The 23,645-nt window shown below is 39.1% G+C and overlaps 1 long non-coding RNA gene across 3 annotated transcripts in view; it reads left to right on the forward strand.

The window, feature by feature from the left end:
- LOC108295782 overlaps window positions 1–23,645 on the forward strand; it is a 56,855-nt gene that overhangs the window by 7,820 nt on the left and 25,390 nt on the right. For all 3 annotated transcript variants that reach the window (XR_005198272.1, XR_005198271.1, XR_001821585.2), the window contains exons 2-3: window positions 4,777–4,955; window positions 21,436–21,630. This is a non-coding gene — a long non-coding RNA (uncharacterized LOC108295782). The remainder of the gene's footprint in view (window positions 1–4,776; window positions 4,956–21,435; window positions 21,631–23,645) is intronic.

Below are 23,645 nucleotides of genomic sequence, written 5' to 3' on the forward strand. Positions count from 1 at the left end.
AAAAGAATAGACTCTGTGTGTGTGTGTGTGGTATATATGTTTCTAAATAGTCTAGCTTTACTACCTCAAATACAGCTCATAGTTGCAGTATTTTCAGTTCAGACCATGACTGGCTTCTGATCTCAGATTTAGATATCCCACAAAAAGTGTGTCTGTTAATATTCCAGAAAAAAATGATGAATACAGAGGGATAGCTGGAGGTAAGTGAAAACTTCCAGAAAACCATGTCTGATCCCATTAATCAAGCTCCCAACTTTCATCCCTCCCTCCTTTCTGCTGAGTCCCCTGGTCTACACTCAGAGTTGCAATCCTGACTCTGGCCACCAACAGCCATTACAGCTATCTCCACGTTCCTCACTCTTTTTAAATGAAAAGGAGTAAATTTTACAGAGTAAGTAATGTTATGAACTTTCTCTTTACTGTGATACCAGTAGTTTGGAATACCCATTTGTATACTAAAGCAGTCCAATTTGCTGTTGATTCTAAATCTTCAGCACATTCAGTGATTTATCTTTTCCTTCATTAGCGTTAGTTGAGGTGTCTGCACCTGGGGGGGGTCCCTCCTGGAGAGCAGGGTGTTCATCACCCATACAGACTTCTGAGAAGCCCGTACAGGCTTCTCAGACCTTCTCCTGTACAGGCTTCTCAGATCTTCTCCCACTCCCTCCTACTGATCCCATCTCCAGGACATTATGGACACAGCTGCCCAGACCCCACTCCAGTGCCCCATCCTCTCAGTCACTTCCTACTGTCCTGTGCTCCTGCAATCCTGCCTCCCAGCAACAGCCAAGGCACATTAGACCTACCTGGTGTTTTATCCTATGGATGCCCCACAGTATATTTGTACACTCTTGTTTTACACTTGTCAGGGTTGTTTTTTATCCAGACAGAATTAGAATTATTCTGCAGTCCGTTTCATAAACTGGGTTTTAGGGGAGGATAGCGTATTTTTCTGCTCCTTGCTTATACTTTGTAGAGAAGTGTGATAATGGTGGTACAGTGATGCCCCCTCCTGACAGAAGCCTGAACTGCAGCAGCTTGAACCTCACTGAGCAGGAAGGTGGTAGGGAGATGCTGTGGCCCATGCACACCCTACAGAATTTTCCAGAAGTGTGGGTAGAAAACGGGTCATTCCCACTATACAGGGATATTGACGGTCACCAAACAGAAAGTGTAGCCTCTTCCTGTGCTATGTGAAAGCACAAAATGATTATTTCTGTGTTTATACTTTCAAACCTCTGGATTAGCTACAGACCTATATAAGCAAAAATGCATCTTGGCCACTAAATGATCTTTGTGACCCACATTTGCCCTCATTATGATCATCTTTGCATACAAATGCATTTCTATAATAACGTTTTAAATTTCTTTGACCCCCCCAAATATTAGTCTCTGTCTTTTTTTTATCAACCATGTGGTTCATCATGTGGGTGCCCCAAAATTCATTTAATTAGTATTCTAGTCATGAAAATGTAGTTAATTTAACATTTTTTCCTGTTACAAACAATAGTATACTTAATATCTTCCTCATATATATGCAAATATCTTTGTAAGCATTTCTGTGAAAAAAAAAAAAAAAAGTTCCTGGAAGTGTTCTTTCAAAACCCTGGAAACTGTAAAATTTTATATTAACATAATGAATTCCAAATACTATTGCTAACTTATATTCCTTACCTCACAGTATGTAAGGACCTTGTGTCTTCACACATTAGAAATAATGTGAATCATTGCTAATCTTATGGGCAATAAATCACCTCTCATCATTGTCTTCATTAAAACTTGCTTTGCTGAATTCTAGAATTCCATCCTATGGCTGTGACATCAGTTTTCTCAAGCCTGTGTTATTCAGAGTGTTCTGACATTCCCTGTTATTTACACTGTGTGGAAGACATCTTTTCAGAGTCTGTGCGTGGCTGAAAGGCACAGTTCCTGTACCTGTTTACACTGGTGAGCCAAATGTGTCCTCTGACAGCCCTACCAACTGTTTTGGAAGAATTCTAGGATTGTAATAACAGAACCTGGTTGTTGTACATGTGTGTGTATGTGTCACTTCTTGTGTCTGTGTGCACAGAATTTCCCTCTGCTTTCTTCTGCCCCTTCACAATTTTGTGTCCCATTTGGTCTTTCTTTCAAAATTCAGGCCCAGAAATAAAGGAAGGGAATTTTCAGAATGATAGTCCTTATAACCGGATGCTTATCAGCATCCTTCACAATGTCCTGAAGTTAAACTTCTAAAAGGTAAATTATTGGTACAAAGGGTGTGCACCTATGTAGCCCTTTGATAAGCATTGTCATACTGACACCCCGAGAGGTAATGCCATTTAGATTCCTCAGGTAGAGTCACAGGAGAAAGTCCAAAGAGGAGAAAAAAAAAAGAAAAAAAAAACAATGCTGATGTCATGTTAGAGTGAAGGCCCTGGGCACTGTCGTGGACTCAGTCTCAAGTTTCTGCCACAGTTGGAAGATGTGGAAGTGGTCAGGTGTAAACTGAATTTTTTACACAAGTGAAGCTGAGTCAGCATGGTGGGTAGTGGCAATAGGGCAGGGAGAAGCTGTCATTGCTTGGAGTTACTTAGGACACAGTCAGCAGGGCTAGGATACAGCTACAGTTTTATATACATTCATGGGTATAGAAAACATGGCATCAGGGCTTTTGTATGAAAAAGTTTGGTCATTACTGAGGTATAACAGAAGCCCAGGCTTTCTTGCAATATAATTATAGACAATAAAATTTACACATTTAAGGATACAACTTGATGATTTTCAGTAAACAAAAGTTATGCAACCATCACCATCGCTGAGTTTTAGATGTTTCCATCACTCTAAAATGTCCCATCATACTTGAACGCAATTAATCCCTGCTTTCACCCCCAGTCCCAGGAACCACAGATATGCTTTGTGTTTCTGTTGATTTACCTATTCTTGACATCTCATAAAAATAGAATCATGCATCTGGCTTCTTTCCCTTCACATAATGTTTTTAAGGCTTATCTATTTTGTAGCATGTATCAATACTTTATTCCTTTGCATTGATATACCAAATTTTGTTTATCCACTCATCAACTGGTAAACACTTAACTTGTTTCAGGTTTTGGCCATTATGAATTATGACACCACATATATTTGTGTGCAAGTTTTTATGTAGACATAGGTTTCCATTTCTCTTGAGTATGTACCTGGGAGTAAAGTTGCTGGGTTATATGGTAGTTCTCTGCTTGACAATATGAGGAACTCTCAGAATATTTTATTGACCCTGACAGTCTTGAGGAGTACAGCCTTAATCTGTTTTGTTTTTCTCATGATTAGACCAGCAGTATGGAATTTGAGAAAGAACACCACGGAGTTGATGTGCCCTTCTTATCACACCATATTTGGGTTTACATGATGGCAACATGACCTTACTGGTGATGTTAACCTTGATCACATAGTTAAAGTGTTTGCCAAGTTTTCCACTGTATGATAACTTTTTCAATTCACGTACTCTGTTCCTGAGAAGTGAGTCACTAAGTGTGACCTGCATTCAGGGGTTGGAGCAGAATTAAGCTTCACCTCTTGGAGAGTTAGTAGCTACAAATACTATTTGGAATCATTCCATAAAGACAGTTTGTCTTCTTGCATGCTTTTCTTTATTAATTTGCCAAACGTTTACTTGTATCAGTATGGATTTGTGCATACTTATTTAAAACTTGAAATATTTTACTTAATGGGCATATCCCAAAAGAATTCCAGCATCATTATTTCAGTGGTACAGTAAAAGAATTTTGACTTAACTATCAGGAAACTGCAAAAGCGTTCCCTATCACCCCAATTATATTTCACTACCACTGTATTTTCTAATGGTGGTATATTTGACAGTGATTTTAGACAATATATTTAACCATGGCAAAGTTTGGAACAGCATTGTAATTTCACATTATTCCATTGCCTACTTGGTACCCCTTGAGAAAGAAATAACAAAAAGATAAGGCAATATTATTGAAGTAGCCATAAAAATTATTGCTGACATAAAGTAAATCTATTTATGAACTCCCTGTCAATGAAGCAAAAGTATAAGATATGTCAGGTAAAATGTGTGCTTCATTTGAAAACATATTGTCTACAATTCAGCCTTCTGGTTATCTGACTGTGCTGTTCTACAATTCTACCTTTTAGGAAACTGACAGCATTGCATACAATCTTGTCTATAGACACAAGAAATGAATTCTGTCTTGGGGGAGGGAAACCTTTTCCTCCTGGGAAAATACCTATTTATCTCCATTTGAACATTTATTTCAGCACTCTTGATCTATAAATGTGACAAAGAGGTGGCTGTAGACTTGGCAGAGTTCATTTCAGTGGATGAGTGAGGGAACTAAGCCCTGTTAGATGAGAAATGAAGACTGAGTTGTAGGGAAGTGCAGAGGAATGCAAGTTGAGTATTGAGAATACTTCATAGAATACTGATTGTAAATGGGAGAATATATGTAAAGAGGACATTAAAGATGTAGAAATGGGTCCATGGCACTGAATTATGTTTTACAGGCATCAGTGATAAGAGTCTCTATAATTAATCTGTTAGTGGGAAGGAGCCATCTCTTAGATCTGCCATCTGAATTTACCACACCCTCCTTTCCACACTTCACTTATTTCTATTCTGGGGAAGCTTAAAACTTAATGAAAGGGATTGTGTAGAGTTCGGCCTTAATGCCTATTAACTGTTAACTAAGGAATGACTGAATGGGTGAATACACAATGTGCCAAACATGTGCTGATAATTCACAAATTTTTATCTCCCAGCACAGTGTTTTTATGCAGATGACTGAACCCATAGAGTTAGGTGGCTGAGAGGATGCAGCCTCCCAGATCTCTACAACTGATGTCAGCAAGATGGGAGCACCCAGCTTCAGTGTTCAGAAGTAGATTTATGCAGACTTCCACATCTTACATGCAGGAGGGATCCTCCCTTACCTGAGCAGGTAAGGTCACAGACAGGCTGGTTTTCCAACATGGGGACAGGATTATAGCCTGCTCAGAAGTAAGTTGTGGTCCAGCTCTTGTGTCATTCAAAAAGACTCCAGAACATTTATATCCAGCTCCACTCTAAACCTGAACTCAACCAATATCCCAGAGAGACATTCTTAATCTTCTAGGCAAATGTACTGTCATTAGCAACCACCAGAGACCACACAAACACATACAAATACACACACACATACACACACACACACACACACACACACACACATGCCTGCGTGTGCACGCCCTAGAGCCTTAATGCCAGCAGTAGCCCCAGGAGAACCTGCAGGCTCTACTTGTTGCTTATTGTGTGTTAGGCTGCATATGTAACTGGACCCTTTTTGCATTTAAAAAAATGGTGATAATGATGATTAACAGAGTATTTGTTTAATAGGGAATTATTTAAAAATTACCTTAGGATCCAGTTAAGTGTGATGACAATGAGACAATTTCCAGCTGTCGTGTTATCAAAGTATTTTAAAAAACCATTGAGGATTTCAGTGAGGTGTACATGTGGGGACATCTACTCTGCCTCATATTGGCAGAGAGGATTTCACTTAGTACAACCTCTTTCCAGACTGATTTGGCAGTATCTTTTAAATAGTCTATGCATCCCCAATCTGTATGTATCTGGAGCCTGTCCCTTCAAGTATTCATCCTTGGTGTGACACCCGCCCCTCTATTAGAGAGTGCATATTCCTCATGATGTAGGTTGTCTTGAGAACTCTTCCTTTTTCTTTTTTTTTAGACAGAGTTTCACTTTTGTTACCCAGGCTGGAGTGCAATGGCACAGTCTTGGCTCACTGCAACCTCCACCTCCTGGGTTCAAGCGATTCTCCTGCCTCAGCCTCCCAAGTATCTGGGATTACAGGTATGCACTACCACACCCAGCTAATTTTGTATTTTTAGTAGAGATGGGGTTTCTCCATGTTGATCAGGCTGGTCTGGAACTCCTGACCTCTGGTGATCTGCCTGCCTCTGCCTCCCAAAGAGCTAGGATTACAAGATATGAGCCACCATACCTGGCCCGGGAACTCTACTTTCTAAAGCACTGACCTAGAAACATTCCTTTGTCTTTACAGAGCAGGAAATTGATGTACAACAATATTCTCTGATCAGAAAGAGAGGCAGAACTAGCAGCCTGGCTTCAGAGGTGAAGATACAGATTTCAGTAGTGACCCAGATCAGCAGGAAAGCAAGATTTACTTGGTTATGGTGTGATATGCAGCTCAGCGTCAGACAGTGTGCATGGGGACTTATAGGGTGCTGGTCTTTACCTTTCTACTTATTGCGGAATGCTCCCCAGCCAGACTACTTAACCTACAAACATCATTGCTTCTCCAGCTATAAAATCACATGGAGGTCATTACCTCTACCTCCTGGTAATGCTGTGGAAATACGTGAAATAAAAATACACCAGCATTCAGGAATGGTGAGTCCCAATGACTCTCTTAGGTCAGGCATCCTGCCCTTCTATGGGATTTTTAAGTTCCCATCACCCATATGGCTCTGCAGCTTGCCTTTTTTCAGCAAAACAGTATCTATCCAAGATTTTGTTTTCATTAGCGAATGTGTTTTCAAACGTTTCTTGGGTATGTATATTGCTCTTTACATGAATTCTCTGTTTATATCTGTATTAGCTATCTTGCATAACAAATTACTTCCAAATTTTGCTGCTTAAAGCAATAAACGTATTAATACACATCATTTCTATGGGTCAGGAATTATGGCACAGTTTAGGTTCTGGCTCTGAGTCTCTCACAAGGCTGCAATCAAGGTTTAGGTAGGGACTACAGCCATCTCAAGGCTCAACAAAGGGAAGATCCAATTCCAAACTCATTTATATGGCTGTTGGCAGGCCTCAGGGCCTCAGTGGTTCTTGGGTAGGGACATCAGTTGTCACATGGATAGCTCACAACATGGCAGCTGGCTGTCCTTAGAGCATCGATAATAATGTGCCTAGCAAGCACAACACAGCTTTTTTGTCACTTGATCTCAGAAGTAACATCCCATCCTTTCTCACGTATTTTAATTTTTAGTAGCAAGTCACTAACTCTAGCCCACACAATGGGACAGATTACAACTTAGAGTACATCGCCTTTATAATTAGTTTTGTTAACATTAGTTTCCTACCCTCCAGATCATTGTTCCAGAGGAAACACCTGTTATTCTGAATAAGCCTGTCTGCCACCTTAAAAGCCAGTCAATTCACATACCAAGGTCTCTTGGCCCCAGGCAGAGGATTTCAATTCCACCATCATCATCCTCATCATCATCACCAAGAGGGGTTGTTGAGTGAACAGGCATGGAGATTATACGATGACCAGTCCCTAACCCTTGGTGGGGCATCACATACAGAAGAGGTTGCTGGGTGCTATGCTTTGAATGTCCCCTCCAATTGAAACGTAACAGCCGTTGTAACAGTAGGAGGTGCCTTTAAGCAGTGATTAGCTCATGAGGGCTCCACCCTTATGAGTGAATTAATGCTGTTATTGTGGGAGTGGGTGAGTTATCATGAGAGTGGGCTCCTGATGAAAATAATGAGTTCAACCCTATTTCCTCTTTCTGTCTCATGTGCTTACTTGCTCTTCTACCAAGTTATGGTGCAGCATGAAGGCCCTTGCCAGATGCTGAAGCCATGCTTTTGGACCCAGAACTGTGAGAAATAAATTTTATTTCTTTATAAATTACCCAATCTGTTAGAGCAAAAATGGACTAACACAGAAAATTGGTTCAGATACATGGACTGTAGCTATAATAAATACCTGAAAATGTGGAAGTGGCTTTTGAACTGAGTAATGATGGGTAGAGGCTGGAAGAATTTAAGACAGCAGGCTAGAAAAAGCCTAGACTGCCATAAATGGAGCTATAATGGCGACTCCAGTGAGGTATTAGAAGAGGAGAGCTGTAGGAAAAGTCTGAATCTTCTTAGATACTAAAGCCTTAAAGTAGTTCAAGGGGTTGTGACCAGAACGTTGGTAGAAATATGGACAGTAAAGGCCATTCTGATAAAATCTCAGACAGAAATGAGGAACAGGCTGGGAATGGTGGCTCACGCTTGTAATCCCAACACTTTGGGAGGCCGAGGCAGGTGGGTGACCTGAGGTCAGGAGTTCGAGACCAGCCTGGCCAACATGGTGAAATCCTGTCTCTACTAAAAATACACACAAAAAAATTAGCCAGGCATGGTGGCGGGTGCTTGTAATCCCAGCTACTTGGGAGGCTGAGGCAGGAGAATCGCTTGAACCCCAGAGGTAGAGGTTGCAGTCAGCTGAGATCATGCCGTTGCTCTCCATCCTGGGCAACAAGAGTGAAACTCCATTAAAAAAAAAAAAAAAAGAAATGAGGAACAATGTAGGAAACTGGTGTAAAGGCCATCCTTGTTATAAAGTAGCAAAGACCTTGGCTGAATTTTGTCCATGTTCTTGGGCTTTATGAAATCCAGCACTTAAGAGTGATGAAGTAGGGTATCTGATGGAAGAACTCTCTAAGCAGCAAAGCATTCAGGCTGCTGCATGGCTACTTTTAACCACACACAGTGAGATGTGAGAAGAAATAAGTGACTTAAAGTATGAATTTATAATTAAAAGAGAAGCAGAACAAAAAAAAAGTTGGAAAAATTTACAGCCTGACCATGTAGAATACAAAGTATGTTCAGGAGAGAATACTAGGGTGTGGCCAAGCAACTATTTGCTAAAGAGGTTACCATAGATGGAAGGGAGCCAGATGCTATTTATCAAGATAATGAGAAAAAGGCCCCAAAAGTATTTCAGAGATCTTTGAGGCTGCCCCTCCCATCACAGACGCAAAGCTATAGGGGGACAAGCCCAGGATGCCCTCCATGGGCTTGCTGCAAAGAGAGACTTGGGTCTCTGCTTCCCACATTTCAGTACAGTGCTCCTCAGCCACCCCAGTTGCTGTGGCTCAAGTGGCCCCAAGTGTAGCTCAATCTACAGCTTCAGAAGATACAAGCTGTAAACCCTAGTTGTATCCATATGGTGCCTGAAGGCACACAGAGCTCAACAGCTGTGAGGGCGTGGCTTCCTCCTCCTAGCTTTGAAAAGATGTCTCAGAGTCTGGAGATCCAGGCAGAGACTTGCACAGGGATGGAGCTACCCCAAAGAGCCCCTACTAGGGCAATGCCTAGTGAGCTGTGGGAGCATGGCCATCTCAGAGACCCCAGATCTGTAGTTACCAGCATGCAACTCCAGCCTCAGAAAGTTGCAGGCATGAGACTCCAATTTGTGAGAGCTGCTTAGTAGACTGAGTTTAGCAAATCCATAGAAGTAAGAGTGCCTGAGGCTTTGAGGGCCCAGTTCCCATGCCAGCGAGCCCTGTATTCAGGGCAGGGAGTCAAAAGAGAATGATTCTCTAGCTTTAAGACTTAAAGGGCCTCCACAGTGGCTCACGTTTGTAATCCCAGCACTTTGGGGGGCCAAGGCGCATGAACCACTTGAGCTCAGGAGTTCAAGACCAGCCTGGGCAATATGGTGAAACCCTGTCTCTACAAAACATACAAAAATTAGCTAGGCATGGTGATGCATGTCTGTAGTCTCAGCTACTTGGGAGGCTGAGGCAGGAGGATCACTTGAGCCCTAGAGGCAGAGGTTATAGTGAGCCAAGATCATGCTATTGTATTCCAGCCTAAGTGACAGAGGGAAACTCTGTCTTAAAAAAAAAAAAATACTATGTAATGTTGTTGGCCCTGTTGGGTTTTGGACTTGCTTGAGGCCTGTTACTCCTTTCTTTTTGCCTGTGTCTGCCTTTTGGAATGGAAATGTTTACCGTACGCCTGTGTCACCATTGTATTTTGGGAGTAGACAGCTTGTTTTGATTCACAAGCTCACAGCAGGAAGGAATTTGCCCTAGGATGAATTGGGTTTTGAGTCTCACCCATAACTGATTTAGACGAGACTCTGGACTTTGGACTTTTGAGTTGATGCTAGAATGAATTAAGACGTTGGGGGCTACTGAGCTGGAATGAATGTATTTTGTATATCAGGAGGAAATAGCCATCAGTAGCTACAACCTACCATATTGGGCAGCAGCAGCTGAACATATTTTTTTCTTTGCTTTGTTCACTTAACAGTATATATTTTGGAGATCACCACATAATAGAGTGGGAGTTCTCATTGCTTGTTATATCTGCATTGTACTCTAGGAGGTAGATGTATCTTAGGTTATTCAATCAGTCCCTTATTGGACATCTGTCACTTTTTGGGTCTTCTGCTGTTATAATTTGTTCTGCCAAGAATGAACCTTGTGCTTCTGCCTTTTTGTCTTTTTGAATTGAATCTTCGGGATACATTCTTAGAAGATAGTTTGTTGGTTCCAAGAGAAAATACCTATACCCTATTAAATAGAAGATTTTAAACAGAGAGCATCTGGAAATATAGCAGCAAGAAGTGTATGTTGGTCCTATCTCATCATTTATTTTATTTCACGTACTTCCTGCTCTCGTATTTTCTTTCTAGTGCAACATGGGTAAAGTAATTTCTTATTGAGCCCCAGGAACAAAAAATACTACATAAGAGCAAATAATAAAATCACTCATATAGACAGAAGATGGAAATTGTCAAACCTGTACCCTGTTGCCAGACTTATCAACTGACCATAGGACATTCAGTGAGTCCTTTCCCTTTGTTGGTCTCATTCCTAACACAGAAAGACACATAGAAACAGTGGATAAGGAACCCTATGATCAGCTGAAACTTCATGTTTACTAACTTTAAACTAGTTGCCCTCCAGAGCAAAGGATTATAGCTTGTGATGCTGTGTTTTTCCCATACATGGCACACTCCTACTGACACACCCAGTGTTGTCCACAATTCTCAGCTGTATAGCTATAAATAACTCCACCCCTTTCTCTCCCACTCAGAAAATTATTTCATAATTCAAGAGAGTGAGAGAATTTTTATAGGTACAACACTGATTCAGCTATAACATAAGCAATTCTCAAGCTTCAGTAAAGTATTATAAGTAAAAAGTTACTTACAATACACAGTCTTGTGACACATTAGCTTGTCATGGCACCATGAATAAGAGTCTCTCATGTAGAACAGCACCCATTGAAAGAATGTCTTGACAACAGCTCTCACTGGAAGCCAGAAATACTGTACATCCAACCATCTTGAGGTATTGTTACTATTAGAAATAAAAATAATAGATGGCACTAATTAAATGCTTACTCTGTGCCAGGCCCTGTGTTACATTACATGTTTTATCTTAATTATTACTTTCTCTGTATGTGTCCACTATTTTAATCTTTTTTGTAGAAAGAAAACTGAGTCTTAGAGCATTTAAGTAATTGCTTAAGATGTAGTAAGTGACAAAACCAAACACAGATACAGGGCTGTCTAATGTCAAAGGATGTTCTCTTAACTAATGCTTTCCTTTACCAGAGGAAATTTCTCCAAATATTTGAGAATATTTACCTACAAAGTCTTCTATATGCAAAGTAACCTCCATCTCTTTCCAGGCTCCAAACTGCCCTTCCTAGTGGCACTGCTATTTTGTGTATCTGTCTAGAGAAAGACTTTTCATGTAAAACCTGTACGTGTATAACTGTGTTTATGTACTTATGAAATATTAATAATAATATTTTTAAAAAGAAACAGTGGACTAGGGTGTGGGCTTTGGGATTACAAAAACCTGGATTTGACTCTGGGAAACATTAACTGCTGTTTGTGTGATTTAGAGCAAGTAATTTATCTGCCATATGTCCTATCATTGTTATCCTATATTATTGTTTATTATTATTACTATTTGTACCACGCACCCAAAGGCTGGATGATAGGAGTGGAGATTACACTGCCTGGTATTACAATGTCCTCAAACCTATAATTTTATAACTATTGGATAGAATGCAAATTAAAGGAAGCATATAGAAAGCTCTTGAGTAGACCCAGGCATATAACATTATTTAATATGCTGCAGGTATGGCATTTCCATTCTAATGTATTGTTCAAGAATTGGGGCTGGGTCAACTGAAAAGAGTAAAATGTTAGATCTTATACCTTGTTATTTAATATGAACATTTCACCAATGTGTTAGTATTTAAGATAAAAACAAAAAATAAGAAATAAACACAAGACACTAAACTACACATATGGTTGTAGTAGTTACATGAATTGTATATATAATGTACAGTACATGTGTATATATGCGTGAAAAAATAACCACTGGAATGACATAGCACAATATTAATTTCAATCATGGTAAAGTTACTGGGTATTGATATTTTTAATCTCTCTACTTGGCTCAATAGTAAACATTTGCTAAGATGAGTATGGATTATATTTATGACCAAAAACTATAATCCCTTAAACTTCTGCTACTTATGAAATATTTTAGATGAAATATATAGAGATCTATAAAATTAGTCCAAGTCAGGAAAAAAGTTTACTCCTCCCTGATTGTGTCCCTTTCTTTCTTCCCTAGAGATAATCACTATCTACAGTGAGATAATTATAATTCCTCTGTACTACTTTATTCTTTTACTCCATATGAGAACTCCCTAAAAAAAATGTAGTATTGTTTTGCATGTTTTCACTGCCTACATAGACACACACACACACACACACACACACACACACACACACACCCCTGATCCTTACATTCAAGAGAGCATTGTGAGGTGTTTCTGGGGAAAGCTTCCTCAAGATCCAAGAACAGTTTGGCGCATCATCTACAATGTCAATATTTGCTTTTTCCCATCCCAACACTTTGATCTGTAACAAGGATGTTATTTATTAGCCCATTCATTTCTACTTTTACCCTTAATTATTTTTTCCCATCTGCATTCTTTTATTTACTTTGTGAGTTTTTAAATCAGGATTTTAAAATTTAATATTTAGTTTTCTTTTTTATTCATGTAGATATTTAATGCTTTATAATATCTTCTGACAGCTACTCTACCTTGATTTTGGTATGTTGCTTTCATCATTATTCTCATCAAATTCTGCAATTTTAATCTATTCTCATTGGGCCCAAGATTTGGTTAACAGCCTCAGATAGAGTCAATTTTCATGAATGTTCCATGCTCATTTGAAAAGTGTGTGTATTGCCTAATATCATGTTTCACAGTTCACTGTGTCGATCTATAAGATCTACTCTTGGGACTTGGTTGTTTAGGTCTTCTCTATAATTACTGGTTTTTTTCTCCACTTAAACATTTTTGAATTCATGGAAGTATTGTGTGATTTGGTATATAAGTATTAATACCTCCCATTTTCCTTGTGAATTGTAGCATTATCAACTGTGCCTTTTTATCTCTTTAAATCCATTTTGGTCTCAATTCTACTCTCTCAAATATCAAGATTATAACTCCTGTTTTCTTGTTATGGGCAATTGCTTGGTATATACTTACTTATTTTTAAATTGTTAACCTACCTGAATTCATTTGTTTAAGGTATATCTCCTGAAAAAGCTTAATTTTGGATTTTGCTTCAATAGGAAATTTGCAAATACTTTTCCTTTAATAGGTGAGTTAAGTCCATTTACTGTTATTGTTGTTGTTCCTGGAATCAGGCCAGGTCCTGCTGCATTTTCTCGAGGCCCAATAACAAGAAGCAGACAAACTAGGAAAGAAGGGAATTTATTACTGTAACTGGATACAGGGAGAAGGCTGGAGATAATTCCACCAGCCCAACTCAAAGTGTTACAATTTTCTTAGTGCTTATTAGAGTTGGGGTTATGTGCCTATGTGCAGTACAGCATTCGCCTAGTCTATTGGTAACAATTTTGTTTCAATTAGAAGGTCAGAGGCAAAAAAAAATGCTTGCTAAGTCCAATTAAAAGGGCCCCTTCAAGGACTGTCTACTATGGTAATGGAGTGATTGTTTCTATCTTACCTCCTTTACAGCTTGGTCTGGAGAGCTGCCTTAGACTCTCCAATGAATCTATTCAAACAGCTGCCTCTGTTACCTTGACTTGTCTCTGATTTTGCAACCCGAGATGGGTCCTATTGTAAAATTGTTTCTATTATTTTGTCTTGCTCCAGCAAGGGAGAAGCCCATGCAAGGCTCTGCTGACCTTATGTTTCATTTCTAGCTTTGATGTCCCTAGGTTTTATTTGTTCAGTGTTAAGGCAACACCATGGAAATTTGTCTGTGTAACTGGGGTGCTATGCAGGCCTATCTGTGTGACTGTCATGCAGACCTGCCTGTGTGATTGTCAGGGAGAATTGGCCTGCCACAATATGATCAAAGTTTTGGTCATTTAAGTTCAGTTCTGTAGTATTGTTTATAAATACAAGGAAATTATATAGTCTTTCACTAGGTCATGTGTTTTATTTCCTCTTCCTATTTATTATTTAGCATGGTTATTGTTTTGTTCCAGTGGTTACTTTTATATTAAATCCTTAACTACACTACATCCTTGATATGCAATGAAGTATTACTAATGAATAGAGAAATGGTTAAATGATATAAACAGATAATTCACATTAAAAAATTATGTATACCCATTAAACTTTTAAAAATATGCCAAATTACAATAACTAAAGGACTGAAAACTAATATTCTAGGTTACCGTGCTGAGTGATAAAGGAAAATTGTTGAAAAATACATATAATCTGAAAACTTTGGGAAAGAATAGATATAAACAAATGTTCTGTATAATACCCCATTGCTGTCTCTTGATAAATGAATACGACCCTCTAGCAGTGAGTTACTGTTAATGACCCTGACCTTGCTAACCTATAAAATGGGCCTAATGACATTTACTTCAGAGAGCCATGAGAAGAAATGAGCAAACCTAAATAAAGCACATGGTACCTAATACTTCAACAAATATATGCATTAATTCCCTTATGTTCTTCCTCTCACAAGAGGTAACTTAAACATCAACATTTCAAAGAGATCAGTGGATTCGAACCATCAGAAAAAGAAATGCATACATATTTATATGACATACAAGCTTTGGTGCTATTTCTTTCTAGGATGAGATACTGAGGATGGTGAAAATAAGGAAGCAAATTATAGCCTCATTACTTTTTATTTGTTGGGTTCTTCTCTTCTTTTTAAAATTCTATTTGGATGCTGAAATAGCAGCTTCCCTTTGAGGCCCAGAAAGGAGACAGCACAGAATGACAGAACGTGAAGATAGGTCTGCTGTACAATGAACTGAAATCAGGAGACCTTAGCTCCTAATACCAGATCTGTCCTTGTGTACAGGACCATGGGGAGTCACTTCCTCTGTGTTGGTCTCTGTCCTTACACAGAAAAATATTGTATACCTAATGGTTAAGGACATGGGCTTTGGCGTCAGTATAGTGACGAGAAAACTGCGGCACATTTAATTACTGGTTTCATGATGTTCGGGAAATGCTGAGTCTCCCGTTAAATGAAACTCATACATGAAGTATGACTGCATAGAGAATAAAACAGGAGGAACTGCACAAAAAATGATACATTCTTCAAAATTACTGAGTGGTGGTGTTGGTACTTAATTCTTTATCTCTTGACTTAACTATGTTTTCCACAATTTCTAAATTAGTATGGTTCTTTTTAAAACTCAGAAGGTTCATTGAAGCAGTTGTTATGAAATATTTCAGAAATGCAAAAATTATAGAATGTAAGAGACTTCCCTGTACTCATGTTGACATATATAATATTACATATGCAGTTGAAACTCACTTTGAAGACTTCTCTGACTGCAAGCCTCCTTCTTTCTCAGAAGTAACCACTATGCAGAATTTGGGTTTTGAATTTTAACGACATTGCCCTATAGTTTTACTACATATGCATATGTCTATAAGTGAGAATGATATTGTTTTGTAGCATGGTTTTTTCTATAGATGCCTGGCTACCTCACGAAAAAAAGGAAGAAATGTGAGGAGAACAAACACACAATTACATCTCAACACTGGGACCTGCCATATATGCCTCCTTGTCATGTGTACTCTTGCATACTTACTAAAACGGACACACCCATTTTCTCCGTTTATATGCTTATAGGGAGCACAAACAACCTGCAGATACTATTTTCAAATGCTTTTTCCCAGCGTGTTCAAAGTCTTAGAGTTTCTCTGGAGCTAACTGGCCTAAAACAATGTCTCAGTGTATTCTGATATTAAACAACTTCCCATTTGTCTAGGCCAAATTATCTGTCTTTCATTCTCACTGTAACCCTTCAAGGCCTAATCCAGAACCTAATCTGGGCTACGCTGGTAAAAGAAGAGAGCCCTACCCAATAGTATGATAGTCTACCACCCAAATCCCTTATTGGCTTAGGGATGAGTCCCATTTAGAACTTGATCTGATTTTGTGTTACAATGGTTGGGCCTGTGTATATTTTCCCTCCTTTTCTTCTATTTTTTTTTCTTTTTTTTTTTCCCCATCAAGTTACCTGTTTTCTTCTCTAATTCTTCTAATATTTTTAATTGGACAGGGAAGGTACTTCAAAAGTGTTTTAATTCACATTTGCTGATTGCTCCTGCAGCTCTTTGCTGAGTGAGACTGAGACTCAACTTTTACCCCAAACCCAGCTGCCAGGATCCTTACTCTCTGAAAGCTGTCGTGCTGAACCCTGGGTGGTTTCATGCAGTCCCTTCCTCTTTCCTGCCCCTGTGTGACAGTCACTGCTTGGCTAACTAGGTGGGTAAATAGAGGAGCCTACTATCAATTCAAGGGGCTTTCTTTGGGAGAGTGCAGAGAGAAGCATGCTGTGAAACCACTTTCATCTTGTGACCTTCACTGAAATCCTGGGCAGTACAGATGTTATCTGACTGCTAAATATAAGCCTCATTTGAGAGACATATTCACCCTTCTCCTAGGCATCTGTAATTTTCCTGAAGCTGCCCAACTGGGGCTATCATGTGGAGAGATTCATAGATTAGTTCTGGGACCACCTACTACTTAATTCTCTTGGCTTAGAGGTATTCCCTGTTCCAATGCTGAGCCATCTTGTGGGGTAGGGCTAGTGATATTTATTTTTTTTCTGATTATTATTTTCACTTCCAAAACCAAAACACTTTTGTCGTAGATAAAAATGGAAAATTGAGGAAAGCAAAAAAAAAAAAAAAAAAATGTTAAAAACTGTTAAAAGTCTACTATTTATGGAGAAGCACTGTTAGCAGTTGAATATATATACAGTCATGTGTCACTTAATGATGGGGATACATTTTGAGAAATGTGTTGTTAAATTGTTTCCATGTGCTAATATCATACAGTATAGTTACACAATCCTAGATGGCATAGCCTACTATATACCTACGCTAGATGGTACAGCTTGTTGCTCCTAGGCTACAAACCTGTACAGCATGTTATGTACTGAATACTGTAGACAGTTATAGCAAAATGGTCAGTATTCGTGCATCTAAACATATCTAAGCAATAAAAATGAACAGTAAAATTATGATATAAAAGGTACCAAAATGAGGCTGGGTGCAGTGGCTCACACCTGTAATCCCAGCACTTTTGGAGGCCGAGGTGGGCAGATCACATGAGGCCAGGAGTTTGAGACCAGCCTGGCCAACACGGTGAAATGCTGTCTCTACTAAAAATACAAAAACTAGCTGGGCATGGTGGCGGGAGCCTGTAATCCCAGCTACTTGGGAGTCTGAGGCACGAGAATCACTTGAGCCTGGGAGGCAGAAGTTGCAATGAGCCGAGATCTTGCCATTGCACTCCAGCGTGGGCAACAGAGTGAGACCCTGTCTCAAAAAAAGAAAAGAAAAAAAGAAAGAAAAGGAAAGATACAACATGACATACCTATATAGGGCACTTACCTTGAATGGAACTTGCTTTGGGTGAGTGAGTAGCGAATGAAAGGGAAAGTCTAGGACATTACTGTATGCTCCTATAGACTCTATAAACACTGCACACTTAGGCTATAATAAATTCAATAATAAATTAGTTTACTGCAACCCTTTTACTTTATAATTTTTTATTTTTATTTTTTTACCTTTTTGACTCTGATAATAACAATTTGCTTAAAATACAAACACATTTTAGAGCTATAAAAAATATTTTATTTCTTCTTTTTTTTGAGACAGTGTCTTGCTCTGTCACCCAGGCTGGAGTGCAGTGGCCTGATCTTGGCTCACAGCAGCCTCCACCCCCCAGGCTCAAGCGATCCTCCTGCCTCAGCCTCATGAGTATCTGGGACTCCAGGTGTGCAACACCACACTCAACTAGGTTTTTTTTTTTTTAGACTAGGTCTCATTATATTGCCCAAGCTGGTCTCAAATTCCTGGGCTCAATGGATCCTCCCACCTCAGCGTCTCAAATTTCTGGGATTACAGGCATGAGCCACCATGCCTGGCTGTTTTCTTTCTTTATGTCTTTATTCTATATGCTTTTTGCTGTTAATTTTTTTTTTTTTTTTTTTTATTTTTAAACTTTTTTTTATAAACTAAGACACAAACACACACATGAGCCTAGGCCTACACAGAGTCAGGATCATCAATATCACCATCTTCGGTCCCCACATCTTGTCTCACTGAAAGGTCTTTGAGGGCAAAGTAACACATATGGGGCTCTCATCTCCTATGATAGCAATGCCTTCTTCTGGAATACCTCCTGAAAGACCTGCCTGAGGCTGTTTGCCTTTTTTTTAATATGTAGAAAAGTATGTTCTAAAGTAGTGATTAGTATAATAAACACATAAACCAGCAACATAGTCATTTATTATCATCAATTATTATGTACTGTACACAGTTGTATGTGCTATACTTTTATACAACTGGTAGCACAGTAGATTTGTTTACATAGGTATCACCACAAACACATGAGGAATGCGCTGAGCTATGACAGCTACAACAACCATGTCACTAGGCAACAAGATTTTTTCAGCTCCATTATAATCTTGTTGGACTGCTGTTGAATATGTGGGCCTTCATCAACTGAAATGTTGTTTTGTGGTGCATGACTATATATTGTTTTCATCAGTTCTATTATGCAAATATAACCATGCATATTTAGGAATGCTGTGAAATGATATCCTACTTAGAGCTGTGCAAATTGCTTTCTTTTTAACAGACATCATAATATGAATGGCAATCTATGCCAATCAATAAAAATTCACATAATAAAAATGGCAATATATTAACACTGATTTTTTTAAAAGGTTAATATTTATTACTGGCATCCTCAGTTCCTGACACTCTTCTAAGAGCTAAATCTATACCTATTTAATCCTCAGCATCATCTATAAAAAGGAGCTATTGTCTGTCTTTAAACATAAGGGAACTGAGGCACATTGAAGGCAGGGCTAGCAAGTGTCAAGACTTAGATCTGAACATAGGCTGTGTGGCTCTCAAGCCCCTACATCTAACCAATATGAGCAGCTGCCTTTCATCCAATAAGACTAGAGTGCAGCAGCACAATAAAACAAATTAACGTTTCCCATTTTTTCTGTTATGTAGGCAGACTTTTTATTTTATTTATTATTTGAGATGGAGTTTTGCTCTTGTTGCCCATGCTGGAGTGCAATGGTGCAATCTCGGCTCACTGCAACCTCCACCTCCTGGGTTCAAGCGATTCTCCTTCCTCAGCCTCCTGAGTAGCTGAAATTACAGGTGCCTGCCACCATACCCAGATAATTTTTCGTATTTTTATTAGAGACGGGGTTTCACCATGTTGGTCAGGCTGGTCTTAAACTCCTGACCTCAGGTAATCCACCTGCCTTGGCTTCCGAAACTGCTGGGACTACAGGCATGACCTGAGGTCAGGAGTTCAAGATCAGCCTGGCCAACATGATGAAACCTGTCTCTACTAAAAATACAAAAAATTAGCTAGGTATGGTGGTGTGCACCTCTAATCTCAGTTACTCGGGAGGCTGAGGCAGGAGATTTGCTTGAACCCAGGACGGGGAGGTTGCAGTGAGCCAATATCATGCCATTGCACTCCAGCCTGGGCAACAAGAGCGAAACTTCATCTCAAAAAAAAAAAAAGGAAAAATTATCATACTCCAAATCCTAGCACCCAAAGATAAGCCCTTGTAATGATTTCACCTACATTATATTCTTCCAGAAGTTTTATTTTGCAGGTATATATACATGTAAGTATGCATGCATTTATGTATTTACATACAAAAGATAATTCATCTTACATTTAGTTTTGTAACTTTCCTGTCTCACTGTAATGGGTTGAATTGTGCCTCCTCAAAAATATGTCCTAATTCTAACACCCACAATACCTTGTTTGGAAATAGAATCTGTGCAAATATAATCAAGCTAAAGATCTAAAGATGTGATCATCCAGTTCCCAGTATGATCATAAAAGAAAGGAGAGGAAAATTTGACACAGACAGGGAGAAAGGTCATGTGAAGATGGAGGAAGAGATTAGAATTACAAAGCAGGATCTCACCAGAAGATGAAAGAGGACAGGAAGGAATTTCCCCTGAGTCTTCAGAGAGAGTTGGCCCCGTCTAGACCTTGGTTTTGTACTTTTGGCTTTGGTTTTGTGCTTTTGAACTCTGAAATAATAAATTTATGTAATTTGTTATGGCAGCCCTAGGAAATTTATACACTCACTAACAACATACCACAAATTGGCATTCCTTGTGAATAAACTTTAGACTACGTGCTATTTTTTATGACTACAGTTATACTAATGCCAATAAAACATATAAAGAGAAATGACTAAAATTTCATATATACGATATGCATTTATGTATCGGGTCATTAAATTTTCACAGCACCTTTACAAGGTAGAAACTGTGGCTAATGAAAAACTGATGACGGAGAGAATAAGGACTCTGCCTGAGACTGTACAGTTAGGGAGTGAGACAGCTTATATTTGTGTCCAGAGCCTGCGAAACTGTGAAAGTTCTGTTGGGTGGAAGAAGCAGTCTGTGCAAGCATGCATGTTTTAGGAGATAACTTTTAAAAAGCAATACTCATTATGATAATATATTTACACACACACACACACACACACACACACACACTGGACCTAGTGACCAAAAGGTGGATTTTAACCTTGGTGAGATCATGTTTGTTGCAATCCTGGAAATAGACATCACTGTGCAATGATATAAGGAGTCCATGGGAAATGAAGAATGTTAACAAGGAATGCAGAAAATCCTTTTGGTACTTTGAATTTGAAAGGAAAGAGAGAGACCTAGAAATACAGATATATTTGTAGAGAGAAGGATTCTGTGGCTGAATAGGAATGAAGGGTTCAATGAAAGAGTTTTTAAAATCTTCAATTCCATGAAACTCGAGCAAGTTTTCAAATTAATGTAAAGAAGCTGTCGTATCTTAGGTTTAACCCTTGAAGTTGCCTATATATTTATTTCCCTTCTTACATTCTTATTTCCACTTTGAAGAACATGTGACCCTTCTTACATTCTTATTTCCACTTTGGAGAACATGTGACCCTTCCAATGAACTAATAGGGGTTTTGAGCTTAATATATATTTACTTGTTAGTAAATGAAAGAGTGGACATTGAATGAAAGAAATGCTAGTCCTCTTGGATTTTTTTTCTTCAGGGAGGCAGCAGGTGGCTGAAATCCTGGTGTGATGTGGCTGGATTATGCATGATCTGAGGACTACTGCACAGGTAACTGCAGGATGAGTTCAGAATTTTTCTATAAATATATTAAAATACAAAGTAATCCAGGAGCAGCCACTAGGCAAACACCAAACCTTGCATTCCTGACCAGATCTATCACAGAGCTCATCAGGTAAGTTCAAAGACACACCTGTCTTCCCAGCACTGGGAACTGGATTGGGGTCTGCTCAGAGGCATGATGCTGACCAGGTTTTATGAGATTAGGAAACACCCAAGAATGTAGAGAACATACTTTCTCTAAAACTTTGAATTCAAAACATATCAGAGAGAGATTTGCTTTCCTTATATGGATGTCTGTGTTCTCATTAGGAGAGAAACAGTGAAAAATGACTTTGCATGATGCCTGCCTTTGCCCTGAGGCTCGGCCAGCCTCCACTTCTGTGTCTCAATATTTAAAGGGCAATTGAGATCTTACTCCATGCTATGTATTCTCCACAGGTTTTCTCATTAACCCCTCAGGACAGCTCCATAAGGATGGTATGGTCAGTCCCATTTCACAGATGACTAAGCTCAGGCTCGCAGAGCCTAAGTCACTTCTTCAGGTAAGTGGTAGTTTTGGAATGAGGTTCCATCCCTCACTCTCCCTAGAGAACTCTGAGCAGCTTCCCTTTTAGAAGATGGGCTTCCAAGGTTTAAGAAATGGTCAGATCCCACTCCCCTGCTATTGTGGCCCCAGAGTTCCTCACTCCACAACCCCCCTGGGTGATGAGGAAGACAGATGAGATAAAATCCTGAGCTTTGTGTCAAGAGACATGGGTGTAGGGCCACATGAGTTGGCTAATCCCTGAAGTGGTGAGTGGGCTCAGGCAGAAGCTCAGGTGTTGGCCTTGGGACAGGTGAGCTGGAGAGAAGGAAAGTAACATGCAACAAACTACTGTAAGCCAATGCAATTTACATCTCATCTCCTTTAATCCTAACAACCATTCAAGATACCCATCGTTCTGACCATTATTCAGATCAGTGTGCTGTCTTTAGGGGAGTTTATGTAAGTCAGGGAAACAACCTGGTTGTCTTGTGATCATCAGCTAACTCTGGAATACTCCAAAGTTGTATCATTTTCTCTTGATATCTCCAGGGTTCTGAATGTTCGAATCTCCCTGCAGGCTGAGAGCACCTGCTCCTCATGGTGGTGTTCAACACTTTTTCTTTTTAAATTCTGACCTGTATATTTTTGTCACATTATTGAAATTTAAAACACTTTCTCAATAAAAATAAGGCTAAACATTTTTTAACACAAGGGAGAAAACATTTGCAAACTACATCTCAGATACTGGGTTAGTATCCATGATTTGTGAACCACATTCTGTAACAACATGACTGGCAACTAATTTCAACAGAACAGTCTCATTAAAATATACACGAACAATAAACATGTTAAAATATGGCAAAACTGAAAGTACTAATAAGATGCAAATATAAATCTTCAAAAAATATTATGTGGAAGAAACAAGTTGCAAAGAAAAATTAGTACTGTGATTCCACTTTTGGAACAGATTGTGTGTGGGTGAACATGTTTGTGTGCACCTCACCTACAGGGACACATCTGGAGAGTATGCACCATTCTGTTGATAACAGACCCTTTTGGGTCAGAGGATAGGCTTTGGGCCGGTGAGAGATGAAGATTCATTTCAATTTAGAAATATACTTTTATATATTGTTTGAAATTTTGTATTTAGAGAAAAAAGCATTGCAATAAATACTTTTGAGTAGATTGGCAAAAGTAATTGTAATGTATTTCATTAACTTGAAAGTACATTCGTTGTATTCAAGTTTATATTGAGACAAAGTAGATAAAAATGGAACTGATAATGTGTGTGTGTGTGTGTGTGTGTGTGTGTGTGTGTGTATGTGTGTATCTTCTCTTGCCCTATCACCTAAATAAACATAGATGTAGCTTTATCTTCAATTGAGACAGGGGATGGAACCAATATCAGTTTTAGATATCCCAGAAAATGGTGGATACAGAGAGATAGCTACCATGAGCTGAATAATTCTGAAAAAATTCCAGCTGATACCTTCTTGGAGCCACGTTCTCAAACTTCGTCCCTCTTTGCCCTCTTACCCAGGCCCCTGGCTGACAGAGATTCAATACTGGCTGTGGCCACCAGATGGCATCCATCTCTCTCT

The sequence above is a fragment of the Cebus imitator genome, unplaced genomic scaffold, assembly GCF_001604975.1.
Source record: "Cebus imitator isolate Cc_AM_T3 unplaced genomic scaffold, Cebus_imitator-1.0 Scaffold658, whole genome shotgun sequence".
Taxonomy (NCBI): domain Eukaryota; kingdom Metazoa; phylum Chordata; class Mammalia; order Primates; family Cebidae; genus Cebus; species Cebus imitator.